Source organism: Pinus tabuliformis, chromosome 5_2 (assembly GCF_031772625.1).
Source record: "Pinus tabuliformis cultivar Carrire ecotype Pingquan chromosome 5_2, CPIR1, whole genome shotgun sequence".
NCBI classification, from domain to species: Eukaryota; Viridiplantae; Streptophyta; class Pinopsida; order Pinales; family Pinaceae; genus Pinus; species Pinus tabuliformis.
Window position 1 is genome coordinate 922,095,948 of NC_142306.1, and position 25,869 is coordinate 922,121,816.

Below are 25,869 nucleotides of genomic sequence, written 5' to 3' on the forward strand. Positions count from 1 at the left end.
TCTGCTGAGCTAAAATATACCATAACTGAAAAAGAGTTTTTAGTTGTAATACATGCTGTAAATAAATTTAGGCATTATATCACTGGATATCCTGTTGTTTTATATACAGATCACTCTGCCATAAAATATTTAGCAAATAAACCTATTACAAATGGTAGAGTAACAATATGGTTGATTTTATTACAAGAATTTGACATCACAATAAAAGATCGACCAGGATAAGAAAATCTTGTAGCTGATTTTCTCTCACAAATGCCAAAGCCAGCGAATGCAGCAGCAGTTGAAGATCAATTCCCAGATGAACATTTGTTTGTTGTAACTGTCAAGACACCCTCGTATGCTAATGTTGCAAATTATTTAGCAGGAGGCAAATTACCAAGGCATCTAACCCCCAATGAATGAAAATAGATTGTGCAACGTAGTACCCAATATTCTTGGATTGGGGGCTACCTATTTCATATAGGGGCAGATATGCACATCAGAAGATGCATCCGCGAAGAGGAAATATTTGACATTCTGAAAGCTTGTCATGACAGACCGTGTAGCAGACATTTCATAGATCGAAGGACTGGTCACAAGGTTTTGCAAACAGGTTATTACTGGCCCACAATCTTTAAATATGCCAAGAAATTTGTTCAAGCCTGTGACAGTTACCAAAGAGCGGGACACCCTGGATAGTCTGAAGAAATGCCTTTAAACCCACAGTTAGTAATCGAACCATTTGAGCGTTGGACGCTTGATTTTGTTGGTCTGATCAACCCATCATTAAATCAGAAAACCTATATTCTAGTAGCAACAGAGTATGTTACTAAATGGGTTGAAGCAGAAGCACTTCCAAGAGCTACAGATGACTCTGTGATTCATTTCGTGTTCCAAATATTTGTCCGATATGGCCTCCCGATGGACATAATCACGGACGAAGGACCATAGTTTGTAGGTAATAAAATCGCTGCAACATTAAGAAATTATCACATTTAGCACAAAATTTCCACTTTGTATCACCCATAGGAAAATGGCCAAGTAGAGAGCACAAATAAAGTGATAGAGGCAATATTGACAAAAATTGTTGCATCACACATGTGTGATTGGGCTTCAAGATTACTGGAGGCCTTGTGGGCATACCGAACAATGTGGAGAAAGACCACCGATTATTCACCATATCAACATGTATTTGGAAAGGAACCCATCTTTCCAATAGAGTTCGAAATACAAACATTAAGAACAGCACAGGAGATCAGTCTGGATTTAAATGAGGCCCAGACTAATAGATTATAGCAAATTAACGAGCTAGATAAAATTAGGCTCTCGGCTCTTCAACGCATTGCATTAATTCAATATCAGAGAGAAAAATGGCATAATGCCCTTATCAAAAAGAAAATCTTCCATGAAGGAGATTGGGCACTCCTATACGATTCCAAGTTTCAGGATTTTCCGAGAAAACTTCAAACTCGATGGCTTGGACTGTATGAAATACAGAAAGTACATGAAAATGGCACCATTACTTTGACTACTATCGACAGATTTGGACATAGCTTTAAAGGAAATGGTCACCGAGTGCGACTGTACCATAAACCGCTTACTCAGGAATCATTTTACTAGCAGCTCTGGGAAGATTCTGATATGCAGATTCTTCCTGAGGAAAATAATCCTTCCTCGGCATTGGTTCACTAAATAATTTCGTTGTACTTAAAATTTGTACATAAGTTTTTCTTTTCTGCTTGTATAAACTATTTTCTGTACAGATTTGTGCATTTCTACATTTTTTTTGCATTTTGTTGTTCCTTTCCGAAGGAACAGCATGTCCGCCTTTTTGTTTTTCCTTTCCGAAGGAACAACACTTTTGCATTTTGTTGTTCTTTTCCTAAGGAACAGAATTTCCACCTTTTTGTTGTTCCTTTCCGAAGGAACAACACTTTTGCATTTTGTTGTTTCTTTCTGAAGGAACAACATTTCCGCCTTTTTGTTGTTCCTTTCAAAGGAATAACACTTTTTCATTTTGTTGTTCCTTTCCGAAGGAACAACATTTTTATCTTTTTGCTGTTCTTTTCTGAAGGAACAACACTTTTGCATTTTGATGTTCCTTTCGGAAGAAACAACATTTTTGCCTTTTTGTTGTTCCTTTCCGAAGGAACAACACTTTCGCATTTTTCTGTTCCTTTCCGAAGGAACAGCGTTTTCGCATTTTTTCTGTTCCTTTCCAAAGGAACAACACTTTTGTTTTTTCGTTGTTCCTTTCCTAAGGAACAACACTTTCATTTTTTTGTTGTTCCTTTCCGAAGGAACATCATTTCCGCATTTTTTTTGTTCCTTTCCGAAGGAACAACACTTTTGTTTTTTGTTGTTCCTTTAGAAAGGAACAACACTTTCGCATTTTGCTGTTCCTTTCCGAAGGAACAACATTTCTGCATTTTTGCTATTCCTTTCCGAAGGAACAACACTTTCATTTTTTTACTATTCGTTTCCGAAGGAACAACACTTTCACATTTTATTGTTCATTTCCGAAGGAACAACATTTCCACATTTTTGTTGTTCCTTTCCGAAGGAACAACACTTTCGCATTTTGTTGTTCCTTTCCGAAGGAACAACATTTCCACATTTTTGTTGTTCCTTTCTGAAGAAACAACACTTTCGTTTCTTTTGTTGTTCCTTTCTGAAGGAACAACACTTTCGCATTTTGTTGTTCCTTTTCGAAGGAACAACATTGCTGCATTTTTGTTGTTCCTTTGTTGTTCCTTTCCTAAGGAACATCGTTTCTGCATTTTTGTCGTTCCTTTCCGAAGGAACAACACTTCCGCCAGATTGTTTTGCCATTCCTTTTAAAGGAACAACCCTCCTTCAAATTTTTTCCTTTCTGTTGTTCCTTCCGAAGGAACAACAATTTCGATTTCGGATGATCTTAGGTTGTTCTGCCAAAGGAGCAATATTTTATTTCGCGCTTGCTTTATTTGCTGTTTCGTTTAAGGAACAACTGTTGTTCCTCTTAAGGAACAACTACTGTTCTTCTTAAGGAACAGCAGTTTCGAGTGTATATTTTTCTTTTGCTTGCTATTCCTCTTAAAGGAACCACAGTTTTTTCCTGCAGATGTTCTTTCGCTGTGCCTCTTAAGGAATAGCAATTGTTCCATCTAAGGAACAACACTTTTTGAGTGCATTTTTTTTCTTTTTGTTTGTGTGTGTGTTTCATCTAGAGGATTTTTGTGAATGATGGTTCATTTAAGGCACAACTATACATTTATGCAAGAACACAAAAACTAGAGGATACTAAAATTAGCAAACCAAAGAAAAATCATTATCTTTAGAGAAATTGCTTTGAATCGATACAAAGAAAGAGGAAAGGACACAACTATTTATATCACTCCGTTGTCTTTATTTTCACTAAAACGAATTTGATTGATTATTTTTATCATGTTGGTTCTTTCTTAAATCTTCATATTTCTCTTTGATCATTATTATTGAATAAGAATAAGGGCATATTTTCCTCTATTGAGATGTTCAGACTTCTTCCACCATCCCTACTCTTAAGAAGTGTTGAGCCATCCTCTGTATATAAATAGGAAAGTGCTATACAAAAGAAAAAGAAAAAAAAAAGAGAAAAATATATATCTATATGATTACTAACATGATTTGTCAAATGAAGGATAGGGGATCTCATCAAGAGCCAACCTACCATGATCATAAGGAAGCAGTGAAGTGGCATTCCCACTATGGCCACCACACCAAGGATATGATCCAAGAGGCATATCAGAAAAATAAAAAAAGTCCTTGGAACAGGAGGTCTCATCACGAGCTGGCCTGCCCACCTTTCACTCCTTCCTGGTGAATGGCATTGTGATTCATCTGGTTACCAAGCCAGCACAATGGCCTCCATTCTGACATCACACAGCACTTTCCTAGGCATACATAAAGGATTATGGTTCCAAGGGTGAAACAAGCAACTCTGTCAAGGTTATGAACACATGTGGGCAACAGAGCTCTGTTGATGGTATTGAAGTCATACTTTTCATACACTAATAGTCATTATAAACCCTTTTTCTTATATCTTTATATTGATTTCAAATGAGATTATGTTATATAACCCTTTCGAACCTCTTATAAATGAAAAATCATTTATAAATCAATCATAATGGTTAAAGTGGATAATGACCGCATAGGAACTTTTACTGACGTCAGTTGTCCTCTCCTCTATTTTTCGCATCATTTCACGGCATTTCCATATCTATTCGCAATTTCCATCATAAGCCTTGATTTTAGTAATCCACTAATTTTTGTAATCATGTCATGGATATATACGTTGTTCCTTTATTTTACTATACGACTGCAGTCCAGCATGCTGCTCCTTTATTTGTCGGCCGAGGATGGCCTATCACATTTCAGGGGGGTGCGGGTGACCTCCATAATACACTGGCATATTGTCAACTCCTTATTTGGAGGTACTATGACTCCATCAAAACTCGGGAATAGCAAGTTTAACGGTATTGATATTTCCCAATATGCACAACTTGCTGTTCCATCGTCATTTCTGTGTTTTTGCTCTGTAAAAATTAACAGTGTGCTAAAGCTTGAACAACTTGTTGTTCCATCATCATTTCTGTGTTTTTCTCTGTAAAAAAGTAACAGTGTGCTAAGCTTGAACAAAATGGGAGGCAGATCAATACGCAGTGAACTGTAGGTGTTAATAATCTCTGACGTTGCACGCGAAATTTTAGTGAAAGCAGGATGGATTGCCTACCTTAACTGACTACAACAGTCTAATGAGACAGTGGCCATTGAATTTCTGTAGAATTTGCAGGAAGATCATTCCATGGTGAGGGGGAGGCAAATAACAGTAACAGATGCGATAATTGCTGAAGTATCGGGACTGCCAGCTATTGGACCAGTATGGACCCAGAAAAAAGTGAGACTTCAAGACGCTATAACCATCTTCCGGGACGAAGGACAGAGCCTTACTGTCAAAGGAAAAGGAGTCCTGCCTGCAACCCTGGGAGAACCATGGGAAGAATTAGCCAGGATTGTGCAAAGCTACATCACTTGCGATGGCAGAAAAGACATGGTAAGACCACGCCATCTCAAATTGTTAGCTGTATTAAAACAAAAATGTGTTGTAAATTTGCCCGCATACTTAAATTTTTTATTGCATGATGCTGCTCGGAGCATAAGAAAATCTCGTCATGTAGAAACGGTAGTAAGTCATCATGGCTTAATTCGGCTAATAGTCAGTTATAGTCTCGCTCAATAGCATATTAGTTGGGAAGAATTGGTATTCTCAATAGATGGGGGATTGGCCTTACCATCCCCAAAATGAAAGAGAACTGCTAGCACATCAATTACACCACAAACATGAAGACGGTCCACCAGATTGGGGAGAAGCAGGGGAATGTTGGGAAGTCCCCAAGAAAACAGTAGCCAACCATTAGAGATATATGACTTAGAGGATGAGCAACCCCCACAACTTGAAGGAGGGGAAAACGAAGAAGAAGAATTAGAAGAGAATACAGAAGAGGAACCAGAAGAGGAGATTGAGCACTCCGGTAAAGAAGAAAGGGAGGAAGACGAGCCACCCAGCGGAAGCCCATTACAAAACCCTATGCAAGAAGATGAATTGGCCCAAATTTTGGCCAACATGGGTGAGTACATCCGGCCCCACAGCCCACTCAACCTCGATGTTGAGGTAGGACAATTACAGGAACTCTCTGCTCATAGTAAGAGTGCATCCGAGGAGATGGGTGATGAGGAAGAAGAAGAAGGGAAATCGCAGGAACACTCTGCTCACAGTAAGGGTGCATCCAAAGAAATGAATGATGAAGAAGAAGTAGAAGCAGAAGCCACCCGGGAAATAGCAGATCAACCTAGGGTTTCCTCCCCTAAGAAACCTAATCAGGAGGACGAGAACACTGAAGAAGTGTTCCAAGCAGAAAACATGGAAATAAGCCAGGGCAAGGGTACAATCCCTGAAGAACAAAGCCCAAGCCCAAGAAAAGAAACAATTGTTCCTTTGAAGAAAACGAATGAAATCAAAAGGCTGCGAAAGGAACAACAAAGACTACTAAATGTAGTAAAACAACTCAGACAACAAATAAGGGTCCTAAAAATGGGGAGAATCTCAAAAAGAACCCCTGGAACAAAGGATGCAGCCACACAAACGAAACCCCATAGAATGAAGACCAAAAGAACTCAAACTAAACCCATTATCATTCAGGACCATAAGGAACAGCATGCGGCTGTTACAAATGTAGAGGCCCAAACAGAAGACACACCAGTCTGTAATAAAGACGTCTAGACAGAGGCATTGTCCTCTAGCATCACAACCGACTAAACAGTTCATGAGAAGGAAATGCAGAATATAGGAACCAGATGTCACAATAAGGAGATCCAGGTAGATCTCCAGCCCAAAACTATTTTGATGGAAAATGATCCAAGGATAGTGAGACTTCAAAAGGATCTGGCACAGGCCCAGTAAATGATAGAAAAGCTCACAGAGGAAACTGTTCCTCAGGAGAAATATCAAAAGTTACAACAGCAAGTAAAGAACATCAATGCATTGGAGAGTGAGGCCTTCGATAGATGTCGGAGGGTAAAGGAAAAAGTTAAAAAGGTAACCAATAGACTAGACATAGTTATGAGTCAAATGGATACTCTATGTTCCCTATATACTGATGTTCTAGCATGTAGGGCACCTGCCAAAAATTATGCTTTGTTTTTTATGGAAAGGTACTTACAATTAAAAATTAAGGTTGTCAAGGTAGGGGTGCCTATAGAGTTAAAAACTATTGATGATTTTATAAACTGCTGTAAACATTATGGGGTGAAAGTCTAGCGATTGCTATGTGAGTTTTATTTGCATAATCTTGTGTTGGACGGTGAAATGGAAGAGAACCCTAGTCCTTTTGTGGGTGATATCTAGCTTCAGGCATTCATCTCTTTTGTTGTTAACCAGATAAAGTGGCTTAAAGCCCATAATACCTTTCAGAGACAGGAGAACGGGTTAGATTTGTGGGTAAGGGGTGAACCAAGAAACCCATTACAACTGTGGGATAAGCATAGAAGCTTAATGAGAAAGAAGGGTGTGATCCAGACATTGGGACCCATTCACACAACAGTTGTCCAGTAAGGGGTAGAATACTTCCTATCCATCAAATACCTTTGCATAGCAACAACTAAACTCCGATGGAAGACTTCCAATCGGAATGTTCAAGACAGAGAGCCATTTAATTACGAAAATTTAAAGTTATTTTTTGATCTCCTGGTTACCTATAGTAACCTCATCCTGATAAAAGGCCCGTATTAGCTAGGTTGTAGGTTTCGAAGTCCAATTATCTGGTATCCTGCAGCAGGGTATAAGGCCCTATATGAATTGCCTGAAGGCCAGACAGGGCATATTTTTTAAGTTTTAGCCACACATCTTTGTTTTAGACCACTGCACGAAAATCCTTCTCCAACCTATTCCCTAACTGCCTTGCATGTAAATTACAATGTTTTCATGAGGGCATGAAAAAGGGTAAGTAGGGGGGTGTGTTGAGCATTGGAAAAGGTATGTATTTACCATTTATTTCTTTATCTTTTCCTTTGAATCATAACTTCTTTACATTCTAAGATGGTAATATGTTAAAGAATTATGATAGAATTAAAGAGATTTGTGATTGATGCAAAATGACTATTTATTATCTTTTTCTATACATAAAGTGAAGAAAATGGAAAATCACTATTCGGGAGGAAAAGACAAAGTAGAAGCAACTGTTGTCCCTTTGATAGGAAGCCGTATCCAGACGAGGAGATCAAGATCAGAGTGCATGATCCAGGAAAAGGAAGAGAAAACGCGGCATCAGTGCAAGAAAACAAAAAGATAACTGGAGATCAAAGATATAGCGAATCCCTCAAGATCCTTTGTGTAAAAATTTCACCTATAGAACAAACCGATATATGCAATGTCCTAAAGCATAATACTTGTTCTAATTCTACAAAACATTAAGCGGAAGCATAATTGAAATCATGAGCAACATCAAGTAGAAACATGCATAACTGATCAAGAGAATTAATCACACATAACACAAGATATATCCAGGGGAAAGCACCAGCATAAAACCCCAACCATGTATTATCAATCAAGTGGAAATCCTCTTCACAATACAAGAAGAATTAGCTCTCAAGCTATTCAGTTCTCAATGAACTATGAAGATATGTCTCATGAACCACCCAAGCCCTGTTTATATAGGCTTTCCCTATGGTCCTTACGTAGTTTGCTTAGGAAATAATAGCAAAAGCATATGCTATTAATTCCAACATACCAAAAAACAACCAATGGTCCAACTATGTATTCCTTGAGAACACTAGTTCCTCATCCATGCAAAAACTACTTACTAGAAATAGTTAAGCATCTGATAGTACACTGTCCCACATCTAATCTCAACTGGCTCTCTGACAGAACTGACATGCAACAGTTATCCATGAGTGAATCCATAGTTATCTAAAATAATAGTTGTCACATGCATGCAAGCATTAACAAACTATATTTTATTATTTTAACAACTTGTTAAAATAATCTAACTAGACTTGACTAGTTAGAACTAAGTCAATTGATTCTCTCATTATAGAACTCATGCTTATTCCCTCAATCAATGGAGGAAACTCATGTGCATGCTCACAAAGACTTCAAATTTGAATTTCCTTAATTAATTAACTCAACTGAATTAATTAATTAATATTTCAAACTGCTGTTAAGACCAAAATTAATTTTACTTCCTATAGATAGACTAGGGACTGCTATAATTAGGAAGGGACCCAGAAATGCTATTTCTAGACTTTATTTTTAGCAGTTTCACCTCTCACCCAATGTGGCTAATGACCTAATTGGCCAAACTACTATTTTTAGACATGTTATTTTTAGCAGGTCTATTTTTAGCACATTCTAAATTTAGCATTTCTTGTTGCACACTTTTCAACACTCCCTCTCAACAAGAAAGGGATTATCAGCAACCCCAATCCTGTCTCTATGGAACTCAAACTTGCCCTTTGATAATTCCTTTGTCAAAATATCTGCATCCTGTTCCTCGATTGAAATATACTACAACATCATGATCCTCTTGACCACACAATCCCATAGATGATGATAGCGGATATCTATATGCTTGGACCTGTCATGAAACACTGGATTCTCAGAGAGTTTAATGCAACTCTGATTATCACAATATATCACTGTCGGATCCATCATCTGACCAAACAATCCCACTAGGATCTTCCGCATCCAGATGGCCTCACATGCAGCCTGACTTGCTGCCATGTACTCTGCCTCCGCTGAGCTAAGTGCAATTAATCTCTATTTCCAGCTATACCAAGAAACTACAGCTGACCCAAGGTTGAAGATCCCTCTAGAAGTGCTCTTCCTGTCTGATGGACTACCTGCCCAATCTGCATCTGTGAAGCCTTGGAGCTTCACTCCCTCTATCCGCTTGTACCATAATCCATATTGTGTAGTGCCTTTGAGATATCTCAGCACATGCTTTTCCGCCTTCAAAAATAACTTGGTTGGCTAAACCATAGCTTGACTCAGCTGGTTCATTGCAAAGCACAAATTTAGTCGTGTGTTCACTAGATACATGAGTGAACCCACAAGCTGTCGATAGATTGTAGAAGTTACTACCTCACCTGAAGTAACATCCTCCTTCCTCCAATTACCTGCTAGATTAGTCTCCATGGGCTTGCACATATCCATGTGGAAGCGCCTCAGTATCTCATTGGCATACTTGCCTTGAGAAACAAATACTTCCCCATCTCTCTGCCACATCTCCATGCCTAGAAAGTAGTGCATGAGGCCCATGTCCTTCATCTCAAACTCTCTTGCAAGATCCTTCTTGCAAGACTTGATCAACTCGTCATCACCTGTCAAAATCATATCATCGACATAAAATATAATAATGAATAGCTTACCATCTACAATGATGTGGTAGAGGTTCTCATCCGCTTGACTCTTGGTGAAACCCAACCCAGTGAAATAGCTGTTGATCCTGGTATACCAAGCATGGGGTGCTTGCTTTAGCCCATACAATGCTCACTTGAGCCGACACACATGTGACTCACGGTCGAAGGTCTCAAATCCTTATGGCTGCTCAATGTATACCTCTTCCTCAATCTCCCCATTGGGGAAAGCTGTCTTCACATCCATCTGATGGATCTTCCAACCCATCTGTGCTGATAGTGCTAGAATTGATCTGATCGATAAGTACCTTGCAACATGAGCAAAGGTCTCATCATAGTCAATCCCCTCAACCTGTGAGAAACCACGGGCAACAAATCTTGCCTTATGTTTCTCAATACTGCCATCAGCTGCCTGCTTTACCTTGTAAAGCCATCGGGAAGTAACCACTGACTTGTCCCCCGGTCTAGGAACAACATCCCATACACTATTCCTCATGATAGAATCATACTCATTTACCATCGCATCCATCCAAACTGGCTGCTGCACTGCCTCCTCAAAAGAAGAAGGCTCGATCCCTACACACTCCCCAACCAGGGCCATGTAGCTAGTGTATCTATCGAGAGATCTCCTCTGTCTACAATGAGAGGATGGCTGCCCCACATTCTCTCTCGCATCCTACATCAATCTGTCAGCTTCCCGAGAGCGTTTCCACCCCTCTCTAGAAGACTCTCCAGTAGTGGTGATCTCCACCACTGGAATCTCTGCATGCGGCTGCTCCGCATCATCAGGAGGCTCCTCCTCCTTAGGAACTAGTAGTTCCTCATCATCACCATGCAACTTGAGCTCCCTCTCAAGTGACTCTCGCATGGCTCGCTGCTCATCGAACTTCAGATCCCTACGCACTACTGTCCTCTGACTGGCAGGCAGAAACACCTGATAGTTGTGAGGTGTATCCGTATACCCCACAAGTATTCCCAACTCAGCTGTTGGGTCTAGCTTCTTCCGAGCATCTTTGGTCACATGACAGTAAACTGGTGATCCAAAGATATGAAAGTGACTCACATCTGGCCGCTTCCCTGAAAAAGCCTCTATAGGTGTCTTCATCCCCAAAATATGATGAGGACTTCTGTTCTGAAGATACATTGTTGTATTGCATGCCTCAGCCCACAGATGAAGTGGTAGGCTTTGGTCATGCAGCATCGCTCGAGCTGCTCCCACAATAGATCTGTTCTTCCTTTCGGCCACCCCATTCTGTTGTGGGTTATGAGGTGCCGTGAGTTCCTGTTTAATTCCTTCTGAAGCACATAAGTCTTTAAACTGCTGGGAAACATACTCTCCATCGTTATCACTCCACAAGGCCTTTATCTTCCTCCCTGATTCTTTCTCTGCCAAAGCTTTGAACTCACAAAACTTCAAGAAGGTTTGATCCTTCTTTTGCATGAAGTAGATCCAACATCTACGAGAAAAATCATCTATAAAAATAACAAAGTACCTTTGCTTCGCGGTGGAGGCTGTAGAGAAGGGCCCACATACATCTGAATGAACTCGATCCAGAACTGCTCCTACTCTACCATCCCGATCATGAAAGGAAGCCTTCGCATACTTACCCAGAGTACAACCTTTGCATGTGCTTGTCTACTCCAGTTTGCACTTGGGTAATCCGGTAGAAATTTGTTGCATGATCTTCAAGGCCCCATGATGCAAGTGGCCCAGTCTTCTATGCCATAACTCGCCAATGTCTTGGCCATGCACCTCTTCTACCTTGGAACTGAGAGCAGCACAATCTTCTACCTGTAACTTGTAGAGATTCTTAATTCGAATCCCAATCTGTTTGGTCTGTCCAGTGCCGATATGCCTTAGGAAAACCTTTCCCAAACTAAAGACTACATCATAGCCTTTATCCTCAAGCATAGCAATAGACACAAGATTCTTTTTTATCCCTTGTACATACATAACATTAGAAAGAGTGAGGGGAGAAAAATGCTCCCTCTGAAGCATAACCGTACCTCTACCCGAGAAACAGTGCTTTCCGTCATCGCCCATCTCGATCCATATCTGGAGATCCTTCTCCTCCAAAGTGCTAAAAAGATTCTTATCACCTGACATGTGGAAAGAAGATCCACTATCCAAATACCAATCCCATGCTGGATGAAACAATGCATGCAATAAGTGAGAAATCCATCTCAAACTGTGAAGCTAGTGCATCACCATCAGATTCCTTGGAGGAACCTTTCTTCTTGGACTTCCTCTTTGGGAAATTATTAGCATAATGACCCAACTCATGATAATGAAAGCATCTCACCTTCGACTTGTCAAACTTATTCCCTCCTTGAGAAGACTTGGAATAGGATGCCTTCCCTTTCCCTTTCTTAGATTTAGAAGCTAAAGCCAAGTTCTCTTCATCATCATGTTTTGATGAAGAACCTCCATCCCTAGTGCTCCATCTGATCTCCTCCTGCATCAAATCCGACCATATTCATTCCCAATCTGGCAGTTTGTCCCTTCCATTCATTGAGTCCTGGTAGCTATGCCAACTCTTAGGAAGGCCAAGGAGTGCTAGACTCACCATATCCTCATCAGTTGTAGTGACTCCTATGCTTGCAAGCTCATCTCTACAGGTGGTGAGCTTGTTCAAGAATGTAGAAATAGAGTCACCCTTCTCACACTTGATCTTTCGAAGCTTGTCCTTCAGTGCCAACTTCCTTTGATCACTGCTATTCTGATATAAATCTTTCAATGTTTTCCACATTGCAAACAGAGACTCCTTCCCATGGAGGCTTGAGACTATGTGATCTCGAACACCCTCTAAGAGAATTCTCCTAGCTCTAGCCACACACTTACCCCATTCCACCAACTCAGTCTTGTCAATAGGCTTAGGGACTTCTTGATCAATGAAATCCTTAAGACCATTATCTTCCAAAACTGCCTCCATGCGATCCTTCCAAGCTATATAGTTTGAGCTGCCATCAAGGGCATACTCAAGCCTCAAACCATTGAACGCCATCGATGAAATAGATGTGATAAGAACTTGAGATCTATATCAAGAATAAGAAACTTCGAATTCCTCCTGCTAGTATACTGTTCTTGCTTGATCACCTGTGCTCCGATACCATGTAGAAATTTCACCTGTAGAACAAACCGATATATGCAATGTCCTAAAGCATAATACTTGTTCTACTTCTACAAAACATTAAGCGGAAGCATAATCGAAATCAAGAGAAACATCAAGTAGAAACATGCATAACTGATCAAGAGAATTAATCACACATAACACAAGATATATCCAGGCGAAAGCACCAGCGTAAAACCCCAACCATGTATTATCAATCAAGTGGAAATCCTATTCACAATACAAGAACAATTAGCTCTCAAGCTATTCAGTTCTCAATGAACTATGAAGATATGTCTCATGAACCACCCAAGCCCTGTTAATATAGGCTTTCCCTATGGTCCTTACGTAGTTTGCTTAGGAAATAATAGCAAAAGCATATGCTATTAATTCCAACATACCAAAAAACAACCAATGGTCCAACTATGTATTCCTTGAGAACACTAGTTCCTCAACCATGCAAAAACTACTTACTAGAAATAGTTAAGCATCTAATAGTACACTGTCGCACATCTGATCTCAACTGGGTCTCTAACAGAACTAACATGCAATAGTTATCCATGAGTGAATCCTTAGTTATCTAAAATAATAGTTGTCACATGCATGCAAGCATTAACAAACTATATTTTATTATTTTAACAACTTTTTAAAATAATCTAACTGGACTTGACTACTTAGAACTAAGTCAACTGATTCTATCATTATAGAACTCATGCTTGTTCCCTCAATCAGTGGAGGAAACTCATGTGCATGCTCACAAAGAATTCAAATTCAAATTTCCTTAATTAATTAACTCAATTGAATTAATTAATTAATATTTCAAACTGTTGTTAAGACCAAAATTAATTTTACTTCATATAGATAGACAAGGACTGCTATAAATAGGAAGGGACCCAAAAATTCTATTTTTAGACTTTCTATTTTTAGTAGTTTCACCTCTCACCCAATTTGGCCAATGACCTCACTGGCCAAACTGCTATTTTTAGACATGCTATTTTTAGCAGGTCTATTTTTAGCGCATTCTAAATTTAGCATTTCTTGTTGCACACTTTTCAACACTTTGATCCTGAGGGATTGTTGTTTCAAGGCTTATCTGTATTCTTGATACTTCCGCCTAGCCATTATAAAAAGGGACAGCGCTGGTAGCCCAAGGGACGGATATTATTGTCAATTTGTAGAACTTATTGTTGTAATCTTAACTTTGATCATCGACTCTCTTTGAAGAGCGATAGTTGTAACTTTGCCATTTATGATTAATATATAACTCAGTTGTTGTTCCATTATCTGATCCTGGAGTAACCGCAGCAATGCTTCCCTGGTGGCTAAGGGCCTAGCCCTAGTGGATCACTTTCTTCTTGTATCATTATTTTACGATTACAGTCATGTGTGGTTTGATTTCCTTTGCATTTCCTTAACTTGCTTTATTCAGTAATCTTCTGTTTCTAAACATTTCATTGAATTGATCTGTTATATCGAAATCGTAATTGAATAGCAAGATTATTATTTACAACCAAAAATGTCATGTTGTTCATTCTGAAATAATATTGCACTGTCTAATTCAGATTATGTTGTTCATTTACAGATTGATATTGTTGTTCATTTACAGTTGCAATTGTTGTTCATTTAAGTATGGTTCACTTACAATTGCGATTGCTGTTCATTTGACTGTTGTTCAATTATAACTGCAATTGTCATTCCTTTATACCTGTGGTTAATGTCCTGTATGCTAGAATAAGATTACTGATTCTATAGTTGCTGTGTGTTTACACTTAATTAAGTTTGATGTTCAATTTCTATAGATTTACTTAGGTTTGTTGTTCCTTTCTTAGATTGTCATTTAGATTCCTTTATTATTTGAAGATTACTATTCAATTTATTTCAGTTAAGATTGCTGCTTAATTCAATTCTGTAGATCAAGCTTTGTTGTTTGATCTTTTCAATAGAATTAGTTGTTGTTCCTTTTCTGTTAATCGAATTGTTATTTCCAGCATTTTCTTTAGTGTGGATAGAAAGATCTACAACTGTAACGAACATTGACTATTACTGTCTAAGTTCTCAGATTGGAGATCTTTTCTGTGATTGATTTTCATTTACATCAGTTTACAGGGGAAAGAGTTATCATTACTGCATCCTTGACTGATGATTGTTGTAGTTTCTTGAGTGAATGATTTAGTTACAGAGCATTTAAGTTTCTTTCCATTACAATTAGATTTTGTTTCCAGCATTCATTTACTTTTTTAAGCACTATACTGTGAGCATTACTCTTGAACAAGTGACCGCCTCAGACTGAGTACATTCTTGAGATAAAAAATCGTGCCTGGATTGATAATTAATGTAGGGTAAGTAGGGGTTAAAAAGACTCCTTTTTATCACTCAACACCAGTCATTAGACTTCCACATTGCCTGTTGGGACGACTCTATGAAATGCGTAGTTACCACAGTCATTGAGTCACCCCTGTCAGTGAAAATTGCATAATTCCCCTCATCAGATGCTCAGGTTGCTGCTTGATCATGTTGTGAAGTTAGATTTTCCAGAGCCAATATTTGCTTGCCATGAGTGTCCTTTTTCTCCCACAGGTACCACACTCATGAAGAAATTCTCTCCAGTAGTCATTGTACCATGGCACCAAAGAGAGCTTCTTCAAGAGAGACCACTGAAATTAGTATTGGGGAAGTTATTGAGAAAGTGCCAATTTACTTTCCAATATATGCAGACACTCAATCTTTTATATAAAATGAGTCAACACTAACTTGGCAGTAATCTAGTAAAAGGTCATGGAAAGAGGAAATTGTTGACATAATAAAGGGAGAATAAATATGCAAAGTGGAAGAAGATTCAATCATCATGCAAGAAACTTTGACAACAAAAGAAAAATGAATCAGAGGACACAAAAAATAGAGTAGAGGAAGAGAGAAAAGTAGGTAGAAAAACTGAGATCGCAGCAAGAAGAAAAAGAACTGAAGGAAGAACGGGAGCCAAGGAGGAAAGAACATGAAGAGAAGAAAAATTAGGAAGAAGAACAAAGGAAAGGCACAATGACAGAGTAATCAGTGCCAATACATGTTGATGAGCCAGAATAGTCAGCAACTAAGGAAGAGAGTGAACAGAAGGAGGTTCCCTCACTGAGGCTAAAAAAAAGAACCAAGTCCACTAGATATTGATAGGTACATGGAGCAGCTAAGGCAGGAGGCCACTAGGGATGACTTGGAGCTAAGTGCACAAAACATGCAGAAGTACATTGATGGTCCTGTCATGGTCAACACCGTGATGCACATGCTTCAGGATGAGTTGGACACACGTTCCAAGACCATATACCCAAAATATATGGAGGTAAGGGTTTGCTATCAGAAAGACACCATCAAGCAGTTTGGGGACATCATCGCACAGTACTAAGCATGGCATCAGTACGTGACCAAGAAGCATCAAGTGGAGGTTGTTGAATTTGTCTTTCCCCAAACTTCAGAGTCATAATGTTTTGTCCTGTTAGGTTGTCTCTAGATTATTTTATCTCACATGGGTACATGTGGAAAATGTACATTATTTGTAAATATGTTGTAAGTGAAATTCCAAGTGTCACTTCTTAAATGTGAATAGTCACTATGTAATATAATGAGTTTTTGTAAAGAAGTTGAAGAGTTGTGAGGGTAGTCAAAGAGTCACAAAGGGTAATGTCAAGGGTCACCCCACCATTTTTTATAAATAGAGCCTCATAACTCATAGAACGTTCTTTTGGGAGCCAAGCTTTTGGCTAGGCTTAGGCCTAGAGAAGGCTTGGGAGTATTGTGACTAGCCTTGGCTTCTCCACAGCGTTGAGCGAGTATACTTCTTTGAAGGAGAAGGTGTTCTTGACTGTAATGTTTCACTATTGGGCTAGAGGTTTTCAATTGTGTATGTAGGGATGGAACTTTCACTTATAATAATAATAACTGAGCCAACACACTTTGATGCATATGTTATTATTGTAATTCGGCTATTCTGATTGCTTTAGCAATGTATGTTGTTTATATTACACATTTTCTTATGAACTACTTTGTATGAAATTGTATGAATCTTGTTGAATGCGTGTTGTTGGATTAACCCATCACTTTGGTTTGTGGACTACTCCACATTTCATCTTGTGATGTCATTCCACTCATGTGTTCCTTTCAAGTTACGTACTATTACAGGCTTCTAAGGGGAACACTTCCTTTTCCCCTCCATGTGTTAGAACCCCCACGCATCTCACTTAACTCGCTACAAGGTCACACACTTTCTTCCGACCAAAGTCATCAAACTTATCTCTGCATGCTATCGCAGTCAAGGCACTACGTTACCACCCACTTCTAGGACTCCTACTCCAAACATTCTAAGGTCTAGTTGGGACTTCTTACAAGGGAGATCCCCTGAATGTTTGCGGGTCCAGCACCGTCAACACATGTATAAAGGTTAAGGTTGTTCTAACTCCTCCCATGGTAAAACTTAAGGAAATTTTTAAAATTACCTTGTGTTATGTTGGTGCTAGAATAAATCACTTATGTGGGCAACACCTAGTGACTAATAAGGAGGTTAGACCGAGAATTATAAGTGGGTGACATGTATTGAGATCTGTGTACATACACATGGGGTGGGATTTATGACATAAAATCCTTGTACCATGCCTCAATATATTTATACTCGGCTTGGGACCCATGAAACTGTCTTTGGATATATGATGTTGCATTAGGATATATGTACCTATATACAATCATATCTATCTACATTGGGATGTGTGTCATTTTTGTTAGGATTCATGCACATCATTGGGACATATATCACTATTTTGAGATCTATGACAACGCATTGGAAGATGACAATGACTCCACCACATGGATCATTCTTGGAGTGTTTGATTGTTTTTTTGGACCATTATTATCACATGTGTGGCTTATTGTTCATAGTTAACCACACATGTGGGATTATTAAGGTTATTGGGGGGGTTACAGTTGGTTACAAGTTGTTGTGGTGATGGTTGTGACATTTAAATAATTTGTTGAGGGAGAACCTTTCCTATGGTACCACATGTACCATTTATCTTTAAACCATCACACTTAACACTGCACACTTGTGTCATGATGTCGTCACACTTTGGGACATCTTTCACTTGGAGATGCTTTATTCCTTGCCTTAGGAATATCGTTAGGGAGACATCCATTTTAGTTGACACCTTTTTAACCATGCACATAATTTTTGGAGGTGGCTAGCATGGTTCATTAGAGGGTGCACTTGTGGGGGAGCACACATGCGACTTTCTACCAATGATCACCACAAAGAAATCACTAAGGAAAAGAGCCAACATCGTAAAATTTCAGGAAGCACCTCGAAAAGCATGAAAAAGGAAATCAAATTAAAACTAGGGGTAGGCGGGCCTTTTCTCTCTCTTCTAGGGGGCCACGTGGCAAAATATTATTGGATCCGATAAAGACATGGTGGCGCTGATGTCACCTTGACATGGCAATACGGAGGACACATGGTATGTTGATATGGCATTTTCAGGGGTCCTATGGGGGCATATTCAAGTGACATGTTCCCCCCTTAGGAAGAGACACATGGCACTGATGATGTCACCAGTTGGTGACCGACGATCGACGGTAGCAACACATTGTGCATCAAAATGGAATTCGTCGATAACAAACCTCCAATTGAGGGGCTCTAATACAGGGGTTGGCCCATGGTCACATAAAGTGCCAAAGAACTAGGGGCTAGGCATGAAGGGTAATCAACAATCACAACTTATGGAGTTCACACGAGTGGCATGGTTCAGAAATCATTGATGTGTTGATTGCAATTTCCATGTGGGCCCAATCGGTGATTGGCACTTGCAATGTTGCAAGGGTTGTCCAATGTAAATGTCAAGGATTTTTCCAATATGCGAGGTTTTGTTTAAACAAGGAATGAGTCTCTCAGACACATGTCCAAAGCGCTTAGCACCCAAGGAATAAGCACCTGGTCATAGCCCTTGGTCATATGATGAAAAAGTGGGAAGGGGCTCAAAGAAAAAGGGGCTAAAGTGGATCGGAAAACATTGTTCTGTGATGTCTTTAATACAAAATTCTCGAGCTAATAACTTCTCGATATTGGAATACAAGGCTCTAAAGATGTAGTGGGTCTGCAACTGAGACATTTAAGAAGGTCATGGAGCATTTATAAATCAGCATGGGCTGACCCTATAAAGCCCCTCATGACAAGAAACTCGGGTCAACACAGACAGAGTAAATGAATGAATGGAAGCTTAGGAGGACTTAATGATTCAGCATGGAGCTCAATGCAGAGGGAAGATAAAGTACTGCCCAGACGACCTCTATTTTTGTATCTGGCATGAAAATTGATAGTTTTATCACTCCCAACTCTAGAGAGCGAGTGATAAACAGTAAAGGTAGAATCTATGGAAACCAACTGAGTACCAGAGGAAGTAGATCATGACCAAGTAGTGACCTGAGCAAAGGCGATCCCAGAGATGGGCATGGAGATATTTTGCTAAAGTTTTCATCTGTTATTGACTTGTTTTGTTATCATGTATTGTGTCACAATTTAATGAGGAAATTAATCTTTTGTAGTCATTTTTGGGCCACAAAGCCATCCTAGGCTGAGACAGTTAGTTGATCTGACAGTTGAGGCTGGGTAGAGATATTTTTTGTAACCACTGTTCAAATATCCCCTCTCCAGATAAATAGAGGGAAGAAACCCTTAACAAAGGTTCAGAATGTTTGGAAAGAAACTCCTGAGTGGATCCCTTTCTTGTTTCAAAAAGGAAATTGTATGAACACTGATGTATGCCCTCTATTAGATAATTTAATGGAAGAATTGTGGTGGTTCTAACTCATTGATTTGAAGTATGTTCTTCTCTCTTAGTATTTCCACATGTGTTTGACATTATCCTCAGATTGCATGTAAGTAGCAGCTAGATACAATCCCATTATATGCAGATTCATTTAAGTCAAGTCTTTGATAAAGAATGCATGTATTGATATGGTGACAAAGTCTTTAAAAGGTGCTCCATGCATCTCAACATCTCATAAGCTTTTCATTTCTCCAATTTTCCTTGAAATCTAGAGATACAAAATTATTAAAGTCTAAGCTATGTTTTGATGGATTTTCTCTCTATTGTCTCCTACTATTCCATCTCCATTAACAATTGATTTGCTGCAAGTTTCAATCTCCTTTGGCCACCACTGTTTGATTATTACTCCCTGTGGAATTTTTCACACATGCTACTTACATTGTGCTTTCATGAACAATTCTGAACCAATCCCATTCAAATTATTTGTGACAAAAAACATTAGTGTTGCAACCTCTCAAGATGAATCAGATAACACTACTTACGATGTACTAGGCACTAGTCTATAATCAACCTAGAGGCTGTCTCTAGGAGGATTTTCTTATCCCCTGAAGCATTGATTCTACAGGTGCTAGAATTAACCACAACACCCCCATTGTATTAAGAGACTCTTTGTGTATATAAGGAAGGTGACTTCTCACTTTCCACTATTGGAAAATATTGAAAGAGATTTGTCTATTCTTGCTTATATTTTGTATGTATTTTCTCGAAGGTATGTTCAAGGGTATATTGCAAGTAATTTTTTTTATTTTCAACTATTTTGGAGGAATGACCTACTACAAGGTTAGAGAAGGGAATCCTACTCCATTGAGAAGGTAATTGAGGTATAATGTTTATTGGCCAAATTCTTGTGATCATCTACTTTTATTTCTCTTACATTGAGTATGGAAATCCTAGGGATCTACCATTTTACATTTGGCAAAACTTAGAGTTCATCTTATAATACTTGGGAATGGATTCTTAAGGGACCATACCCACCATCCATATTTGGGGTTTCAACTTGTTTAGCCAATCCTTACAAGACAATCCTCCTTTGATCAAGAGCTCAAAATTTGCCAAAAAAGAAAAGTGTCAGAATCCTAATAAGCTTAGCTTTAGATCGAAGAGCTTGCCATTCTAAATCTAATGGTGTGAACGACACTCAAATCCAAGCTCGTATGTTGAAGTTAGATAAAGTCAAAGTTCAGGGTTGACTGGATGACATGGCAAAGGTCCCAGCGAATCCGGAGGTGCCAAGTGGTAGGTTGCCATTAGCCCCTGCAAATCACATATTGGAGGTGGACAAGTACTGAAGAATCAACCCCCTACACAGAGCAGGTTGCGATGCGATTTATCGCATATTGAAATCGCAGAAAATGATTGCGATTTTCGATATGGTTCCAACAGTGGCCACCGATAGAAAAATGAAATGCGTTCTAATTGTGATAAGTACCAGATGTGATACGTTTTTAGAGTTGTAATTTATAACTCATCAAGTGTGCTAGATCGGTGATTGCAGCTTCTGAAGGAGTGTTGACATCCGTCTCTCCGATGATAAACGATTGCGATTGCGATATCTGACAGGGCTGTGGAACCATAGCTTTAATGCTGGACCACCACTCCACATGTGACCACTCGCCCTTAACCGTGAGATAGGTATGAATGATGGCAAAATGCCGATTTCAGCGGAACTACCATTTTTAACTACAGATATTCAATTTAACTTACAGTAAGCCAGATTTGGAGGTGAAAATTGTGGAGAGCATGGTAGAAGTCATAACTAAGGAAATTTTTGACCAAATGAGTTACAAAAAGAGGCTAGATTGCCATTTTTGGGCATTCTAAACTCATTGGAATAGGTTTTAGGAGCAACGGAGAACTTATGGATAGTATTTTGCAAAGTGAATCCTATGGGTTCTCTGGTCAACCAGAGTATTAATTCATTTCATGGAGGAGTATGATGGTGGAGATGACCTGTAAGGGGTCTTCCAGCCTCCATGTGCTTTCTGTAGTAGCCATTACAGTAGTGATGTAGATTTATATCTTCTTTGATCTATATGTGTATGGACAAAGAGAATTGTTTAAGTACTTCAAGTGGATTGTAGTATTATTTATGTTCTTGGAAGTTGGAGTATGGGGTCTTGGTGTAAGATGTTTGTGTTTGTTGAATATTTACATGTTTAACTGTAGGTTAACATGTGTATGGAGTGAGAAATTTTGTAGGAAGTTATTTCTTTGAAGGAGAAACTAGCCATTCCATTTTAGCAGCTTATGTACTCTTATTTTCTTGATATTGAGCATAATGAGAAGGGGTCATGCCTTTAGAGATGATCCAAGGAGATGTAGCCTAGGAGGGGTGAACTCCTTTATCAATAGATGGTGTATTATTGTTTAGATGCATGCTTCCATTAAGTGTTTTGGTTTCATGTTTTAAGTTTTCTTCATGAAACTAACTTAAGTAAAAACACATAAAATTTATGCTTTTACTTGTGATTTTGGAATCAAACCTCAAGCACATTTTTATATTCTGATGAGGAGAATTAGCACAACATTACTAATATGTCCCAATTCATATAAATTTAGTATTAGAGCTATGGTTTTCTTTATGCAAGAAGGAATTGACTGTTGTTTGCAAGTGAATGTGCTTTGTGTTAGCCTCCTGTTGCAACAGGTGTTCATCTTTCATGATTAACAATTGAAAGTGCCAAATATGTCATACTTTGCATGTTGCAATGCTCCATATTTCCAAAAGAGGCCAAAGAAGAGGCCATGGAAGTGTGCCAGTCTAAATGCCACTGCTGTATTCCAATTTTGATGAGTTAATATTTTTTGAAGAATTTGTTTTGTTAAGGGAAGGCCAAACAGCTTAATCTTGGCCTCCCTAGGTTTCAATTTCTTGTTTTAAAATATAGAGAATCATTATCTGTCCAAACAGCTTAATCTTGGCAGATTTGTAGATAGGTAGAGAAACAAAGGAGACCAACTGCTTAATATGGGCCCTTGGAAGAAATAAGTGTAGATTTAGATAGGAACATAGCAAAAAAAGAAAAAAGGAATAATCAGGGTCTGCAATTCCAAGTGCACCCATGCAAAAAGAAGAAAAAATGCTAGGTAAGTAGGCTAGGTAGGTAGTTTTGTGGTTGCAGAATCAAGATATGTGATCCATTTCATGTTTTCAAATGTTATATCTATTCAGATCACAAGTGCAAGGCAATTCCCCTTTGGAGGAGCTCAAGCGAGGCATGCCTAACTCCCCCTTCTTCTCATTCCCCAAATCACTCACTAACATCCCCTTGAGGACCTTGGGATCTACCTAACCAGTCCTATTATCACTTCATTTTTGTAAAGCACCAAGTCAAGCTTTGACTTTCTTCACTGAAAAGAAGCCACATTTCTTGTGTAAAAATCATGTCTCCACAGTTCATTCACTCCCTATGTCTAAGTTTCAGCTCACAAACTTAGCCTCCCCCCTACACTTCACCTCACAAATTCATATTAACTCCTAACTCTATTATCTAGCTCCCTAGATCATTTCCCCATCCCCTATTATACAAAAAAACTATAAAAACTCCCCAAAAATATTAAATAGCCCCTCCCTTTGGCACTATAGCCATATTTCCTAAGTCCGGGAAATGCTGAGTTCATTTGGGGCTTGGCATTAGCCCTTCCGCGTCCTAACCCGGGGTTAATTTGACATTCGGTTAAATTAACAACCACAGTTTCCCCCCCCCACACATAAACTTTACACTATCCTCCGCGCATACATTCCATTTGGGATTAATTTGATATTCGATCAAATTAATAACCACCCGCGCCCACTAACAAACCCATAAAACCCGCGTTAACCAAAGATTTAGCCCCTTTTTGGCATAAGTATTGTTTTATATACGTGCGAGCCCCGTCCCTAACCCTCCGCCGCCTTGTCTGTCCCGTCATCCGTCAGATCTGGCACGCCCGAGATCTACGGTGGGCGGGTCTTTTTGTGCCCTGATATGCCGAGGGTTAGCGTCTGGGAGATGGGCGGTTTTCCCGTCATACTCCCGCCACGTGTCGCCCTCCCGACTGTGGCAGAGCCCCCTCCTCCGAAACTGCTTCTGCACAAAAGTGGTGCGACATGAAACCAGATACCGCCCTCCCCTGTGTGACGTCGGCGCCACATCTCCCCCATGAAATCATCATCCTGCGTCGGCCTCCTGCCACCATGTCCTTGCCATGTCATCACATCCATAGTACCGCCACATCACCCGACCGTACTGCTGACATCACCCTGCCACATCACCACCGTACTGGGACCCACCGCTGACGTCATGCTGACGTCATCGTCAAAAAGAGCAAAGCGCGAAATCTGCACAACGGATGCCCGGAATGAAAAACCGAGGCAGTTTTTGATGCGCAATTAGCGCTTAGCGCTAATTGCGCATCGCTAAGGGAAATAGGCCAAAATGGAAAGCCCTTTCATGGCTCGGCCACCAGCAGGCCCAAAAGTCGCAAAGTGACAAGAATTTCTTCGCGCAGGATTCAGAAAGGGGCAAAGACAGTTTTTAAAGCAACAGAGGGCCGAGCAGCAGCCATAAGAGGTCAATGGGACAGTTTAAAGAGTATCAACGGTGAGAAAAGGCGCACATTCAGTGCTAAAGCATATCAAGGAAGCGGCAAAGAGTATCAGTTAAATTTTTTAATGGAAATCTTTATTCCCAAAACAGGTGAACATTGAATGGCCTCCAACAAAGTAAAAAAAAAACGGTGGAGCTATATCAAGGCTCTGCCATCACAGTTAATGCACCTCAGAACCACTCAAGAGCATGGATCAAAACCCAAATCACAGTTATGGCTAAGTGATCAGCACAGAGCCATAAAGACAACGTATTAATTATTTTTGATACAGCTGCCCCAGCGCAGCGCGAAGATATTTTCTTGCATTTATTTCAGACATATGTCAGGATAAAGACACTTATTACAGTAGATCTATCTGAGATCTGATTTTGTAGATATTTTACTTATAAAACCACCCTAATTTACTGTTTAGAGGGTGGGTTGGTTGTATAGCTCCAAGAGAGACTCGCTCTGTATACTTGATGTTTTCATTAATCAAAGACTGCTCAAAAGCTTGGAGGAATGACTGTTTGTTGTGTGTTTAATGGTTGAAGGATGAATACGGAATTCTTGTGCTGCAATATGACTCAATAAGTGTTTCCTACCTTTGTTTTCCATTGATATACCATCTAAAATAATAGAAAGAATGAATAGTTTAGACTTGGTTTAATTGCCCTCTATGCTCAATTTCTGTTGTTTCTTTATGTTTTCATCTAGATTAGTAATGAATATGAATTCCATGTGGCTCATATTTCCCCTAATTCACTCATGTTTGACAATTATCTAGGGATTCTTCACTGCTCCTGGATAGAGCTCATTCACCTTCCCTCTATTAAGCTGAACGAGAGATTCTTAACTGCCTCTCATTCCTTAGCCCTCATTCCATCCTTTTAAGCTTGAATCATTGTTTCATGTGCATCTAGCTTGCTCCATATCCCTTTCTTGTGACCAAGAAAACGCATCAACAGTCCTACTCCTTGACTCCACGCCCAATGGTTCTAAAACTTTCATGCTATCCTTGCCTCTCTACTTCAAAGCATCATCCTTCCCACCAAAATCAAAACAAAACCTCTTGTACTCAATAACTAGCCTAAAATCATCATCAACAAAGATAAATCATAAAGAGAGAGCCCTCTTTGACTACTGGTAGGCTAGGACCTGCAGTCCAAAGATTGGTTTGTGGTTACCTCGGCCATATTCCCTTAGGAGTCAAAGGGAATAACCTGAGTGATAACATAATGGCGACTCCACTGCGGAACAATGAATTTTCCAATTGCTGCATATTCCTTAAAACTACAGATGAAGCCTGAATGTCAACCAGGAAGCCTTTGAAACTGTTCTTTCTTTGCATTTACAGGAGTAAATAAAAGCTACTTCAGTCAATCTTCATGCTAGTTTTAAGCTATAGATAGCTATTCCAAAAT